Here is a 6,000-nt window from a genome sequence, read left to right on the forward strand (position 1 = left end):
TTAGCTCTTATCTCTTCTCAGTACCAGATGTCTCTATGGTGTACTCTCCTCCTCCTCCTCCTCCATTTCTGCTTATGCTTAGCACCATCCAGCTCTAATTCCCAGTTGATAATTCCCAAGTTCCACCCTTAGTAATGAATGACCTTTATTTGGCAGCCTTGGAACCTCTATTCTCATGTATTCTTATGGGCATCCCTTCTGGGCATATCACAACCCAGTGGACTCAAGCCAACCCCCTCCTTAAAGCATGTCCCTTACTGTCCACACACTGGTTGGCATTCCAGTCTGTCAACCTATATTAGCATAAATAGAGATGGAAATGGATTAACTAGTTGTAGCTTTAACTGCTCTTTATCACTTCTATATGATTGCTCACTGCCATGCTACAGAGGTAGAACAGATGTTGGTGTTTCCTTTTGAGAACTAGATAGCCTAGTGAAGGTCTGCATAGTATCCTGGGAAGCCTCAGGATTCATTTTAGAGGTCCTAATGACTCTTTCTCATGGTGCTGTAACACACTCATCTCGAACCTATCACTATATACCTCTGCTTTCACGACAGCATTGGAGGCCCTCTTGGAATGCTTTGTTGTGTTTCAGTGGCATCAACAGGAGGAGGATCTGATTTCCCTTCAGAAAGGCAGTCATTCATCATTTGCTGTCCTAAGGCAGTGTTTGGCCAACTGCCTTCCCTATTGACAGTTGGAATGCTGATTAGAAATAGACCATTCCACAGTCTGGCCAGGAACCTACTCAAATGGACAATTTCCCCATTCCCATTTATAGAATAGGTAATAACAGTATCTAACATTGATGAGCACTTACTGTATGCTAGAACAGCTAGATGGTTTGCACAAATTCTCTCATTTAATCCTCACAATTAAAAGTAGATATTTATCCCCAATTTATTTATAAAGAAACTAACCAGTTAAATAATTTCTCCATGATAAGGGAATTATAATAGGTCTCAAATATAAGTTGTATCTACTTTTGCAGCCTCAGTTATACTTCTCTAAAAGTATCCTTTCTATTACAGAAGATAGAGAGCTGTTTTCCACATGGACCTTTGCTCGTCCCTTTTCAGCCCAACGGCCATCTCTAATTTTGCACTCCTGGTTTCCCACTCCAGTAAATTTTTCACTATTCAGTGCCAAAATTATCTCTGGGACTTTTTGTTACATATTTCCCAAGGAGTTTTTGTCATGCTGTAAAGATCAGACTTTTCAATAAAGTTTCCAGTTTCCCAAAAGCAATGAGTCAGACCCAGAAATCATGTAAAGTGTCACTTCTACTTAGTGATCATTATTAGATAGTTTTCTATTTTGGTACCATGTTTCACTCAGTTCCTGTTACTTGAAACCCCAAAGAAAGAAGCTTCTTTGAATTTTTGTTGTCGTTGTTACCTAGAGGGTAGGAAGCTATTTCTGTTCACAAATAAAGAATGAGTTTTAATATCAGATTTAGCATGGTACAATTCAGCGACTATTATTTCTCTGTGTCTATGATGTGCAAGACATGGTACTTGATGGTGGGCAGAATCCACAGAGGAAGAAAACACACACCAGCTGAGAACCTATGGGAAAAAATATGTATCAAACATATGAACAGAAATCATCTGTTGTAGCTTGCTTCATGATAAAATATCAATTTACATATGAAAAAAACTATGGCAAAATGTGCATGTTACACACTCTCCAGAACATTGGTTAATTCTTTCTTTAAATTTTTTTAATTATTATGGGTTCTACCATAGCAAGGTATAAGTATAAAGAGAAGTTAGAAAAAGTAAACTCAACGTTGCAGTGCGAATTTGCCTTTTCAAGTAAATAGCATCAAATTTCTAATGTAAACTCCTTAGTCATATTAGGCAAACACAAAAGCCTGTTAACAAATTATAGAGTTCTACTTAATCATATTATCTCACTTTAACTATATGTGATTTCTTACTAATGATTGATTCTAAATATTTTTTAAGTCACGTTATTAATGGTCACAATATTTTGAGTTCTAAACATCTATCTTAAAAGGCACATGAGGTATCAGCAGTCTCCACATTAGTCTCACCATTAAAACTCATATTTAATTAAATTTTGGGGTGCTTTAGAAAATATGAATACTTGAAAGTTACTAAATTGGCTTGAAGTTGCATTATGATTAACTGCAGGAACAATGATTACATGTCAGAGATCAAATCTAGTAATGATATAACCTTTTTGTAACATTAATAACTATATTCATAAATTCATTATATTTATATATGTAGAAAATAACAAGACTTCTATAAGGAGAGCTATGACACAGTCCCCCAGATTTAGCATTAAGTGGCTAAACAGTGTACATAACAGTGTATAGTGTACCATCATTATTTAAATAAAAGGATAGAGATACATATACTATGCATGATGTGTATAAATATATAAATATATATACATCTCATATATTATATACATATTATTTATCCCATGGCATCCAGTGAGACTTCTCTAATCACATTCTGAGTTCTTGTTTTTTATTTCTGAGAATTTCACTAGAAGCCCAGGCTCTCCTGCTTCAATTAGCACCTGCCCTGTGTTTCTATAGTTTTAGGTGATTTTTCAAGCCTTTGCTTAGTGACTTTCATCAGGAGACATCTGCTAAGCCTTAGCTTCAGGGAATGAAATACTTTGCCATACTGAGAAGTGTCCCTTCCAACAACTCAGGGGCGAGAATCAATGCAAGAAAGCTCTCTTACGTCGCTCTTCAAAACCTGAAGAAATCCTTAAGGGCGATAACACAGGCATCAGTAGGTGCTGAGGGGTGTTTGGCTGTTTACCCTCAAAGTTGCGATCTCCACTCGACTTACTCATTATTATGGGTCCTAGAGAGGTTGAGGGGGGTGTGGCTAGAGTCGCCTGAGGTGTCTGAAGGGCAAAGATATGCTATCACCTGCTTTTGCTGAAAATTTAAAGATTATGTTATCTTCTGTGGCTAGACTCATATTTCACTCTCCCAATCATCTAGTGATGGGAGAGGCATGGGAAATACAGCTCGCATAAAGCCTTGGAGGGAGGCCGCCAAATGTGTGGGAAGAGGCAGTTGAAAGCACAAAGATCTTGGAGAGGGCACGAAGTTAGGGTGAAACTTGTTCATGCCACTCACTCATGCTGTGGCTCTATTTGTACCTAGAGTTGAAACAGCTCCAGAATTTCTTATTCGGAAGGGCTTCATGGCAGCTAGCTGCAGAAAGTACATGGAGAGATGGACTTGCTAAAGCTTGGAGAGATCCAGTGCTAAAACCGCAATGGATAACAAGCCTAATGTTTTCACTTGTTTTTATATTTATTTTTGTATGTATGTTAAATGACTTGATATATTATCCTAGCAAGCACACAATTATTATTAAGATTGGGTATTTATTTGGGGGTATAAGGCACCTGAGAGATTGTAGGAAGGATAAAAGCCATTACCCAGCCACACTGGCATATCCACTAGGCAGTATGACTTGCAGAAGCATGCAAGTAGAAATAGATCAGAACAGAGCTGGCGGCAAGAGCTGCCACTTCTGAGGCAGCTGCCAGGTCACTGCACCTGCCAGGTGCAGGTAACTTGTTCTACAAATGGAAATTTTTATCCTCAAGTGTAGAGTGGCCATAATGTCCCTTGATGTCATATCTAGAACAATACAGTTGAACCCTCAAAGAGAGCAGAAAAAAACAGATGGAGTGACCACATTTTCTGAAGCTGCTTCAACTAGATGAAATGTATCTGTGATTACAGCTCTCACGCTGTCCACATACACCAAAAAATTATTTTCTATATATTTCTCAGCTTTAATTAGCTTTAATGCAGCATACTAATTTATATATCAAATTTATATATCAGCTATTTTTACTTCTCCTATTTAGCAGATTATAATTCACTACATCAGAGATCAACAGCTACTTCCCATCAGTTGATTGGCTCATGTTCAAAAATAGCTGACGTCATAATCCCTAAAATGAAAAGGAAGCCTGTCAGTGTCTTAGGCTGGATTCCCCAAAAGCAGATCTAGCGACAAGGATTTGAGCACAAGTAGTTCATTTGGGTGGTAATCTTAGGAAGCCCCAGTAGAGAAATAGGGAACTAAAACATAGAAGGGAAGGGAGACCATGACATGTGCATTATAGCTGGCTGGCAGTTGAGGCTCAGCCCCACTAGGCACTGCGAGAGACAACGTAGAGCATGCCTCAGAGTTATCCCCTACTGAGGGACAAGGAGGCTGCGTTTTTAATCCCCTAACCCTCATCTGTCATGGGCTACAGCCTGTCCTCAGGGGCACTTCACACCTGTCAAGATAAAACGCGGAGGAGGAGAATAGCAGTATCTTGCAGTAGACACCATTGATGTGTAATGGAACAGTGGGAGTTGAAAGAATATGGGCAGGCCACAACAGCATCTGCCATAGTAAGGGTCTCAGAATAGTCCAGCTGTTGTCAGCCCAATAACCCCAGAAGTGCAGCCTAGAGGAGAGCGGGTTAAGAAGCATTTAAAACTTCTGGGCCGCAGTTGCTGCTTCCCCTTAATCTGACCAGATAGGGAGCTATTTCCATAAAATTCCTGTATAACCTATTGATGCTAAAGATTTAAAAAAAAAAAAACTAAAAATAAGATGCTAATTGGCTTCAACTATGTGTGTCCAATCTCATTTTTCTCACGGACAGTTTGGGGTGGGGTGGGGCACACATTGTACCTGGGTACCTGAGAATGGGCTCTGGGGGGAAGCAGGCCAATGGGAAATCCTCATCCAAAAATAGAGCTTAGATTCACAAGCCCAAGCCAGAAGGGTATACATGCCTTAAAGCCCAACTATACACAAAATGAAAAGCTAAGGAGGTCAGTGAAGAAGTAATGGCCAGGCACAGTGGCTCACGCCTGTAATCCCAGCACTTTGAGAGGCCAAGGTGGGTGGATCACGAGGTCAGGAGATCGAGACCATCCTGGCTAACACAGTGAAACCCCGTCTCTACTAAAAATACAAAAAATTAGCCAGGCGTGGTGGCGGGCGCCTGTAGTCCCAGCTACTCTGGAGGCCGAGGCAGGAGAATGGCTTGAACCCAGGAGGCAGAGCTCGTAGTGAGCCAAGATCGCACCACTGCACTCCAGCCTGGGCAACAGAGCGAGACTCTTATCTCAAAAAAAAAAAAAAAAAAAAGAAGAAGAAGTAAGGTCACGGCCAGGCACGGTGGCTCACGCCTGTAATCCCAGCACTTTGGGAGGCCAGGGTGGGCGGGTCACGAGGTCAGGAGTTCAAGACCAGCCTGACCAACATGGTGAAACCCTGTCTCTACTAAAAATACAAAAATTAACTGGGCGTAGTGGTGGGCACCTGTAATCCCAGCTACTCGGGAGGCTGAGGCAGGAGAGTTGCTTGAACCCGGGAGGCAGAGGTTGCAGTGAGCCGAGATCTTGCCATTGCACTCTAGCCTGGGTAACAAGAGCAAGACTCCGAAAAAAAAAAAAAGAAGTAAGGTCACCAAAGCCAATAGGTCTAAAGGCAGACCTAAAACTAGCTGCCTCAATCCCAGTAAAGTTAGATGCTACAACAAATAAACCCCTAATTCTCAGTGGTGTAACGTGAGAACTATTTCTCCTTCATGTAAAATCCACTACTCTTCCCACACATGACTCATGTTCCTTCTGTCTGTGGCTTCATCATTTACAAGTGGCTTGGATCTGCTGGATTCTCTAATTCTGGCTGACAGATCGGAAAAATAGACGGTGAAAGACTAAGTGTGAAAGTATTACATGACAGGTCTGGAAATGGCATGCATTTCTTTGGCCTGGAAACCACTGGCAACAACTTAGTCACACTTCCCTCACGTAAATGCAGGGGGACTGGGAAACATAGCTCCTGATTTAGAAGGAACTTCCTAGGAAACTCTCTATACTGCGGAAGGGGAGCATGCTCTGTAGAGAGTTAGCCATCTCTACCACACAAGCCAAATCTAAACAGCTCAATAAGACAGGCATTACTGGAAGTGGA

The sequence above is a fragment of the Symphalangus syndactylus genome, chromosome 12 (genome assembly GCF_028878055.3).
Source record: "Symphalangus syndactylus isolate Jambi chromosome 12, NHGRI_mSymSyn1-v2.1_pri, whole genome shotgun sequence".
NCBI lineage: Eukaryota > Metazoa > Chordata > Mammalia > Primates > Hylobatidae > Symphalangus > Symphalangus syndactylus.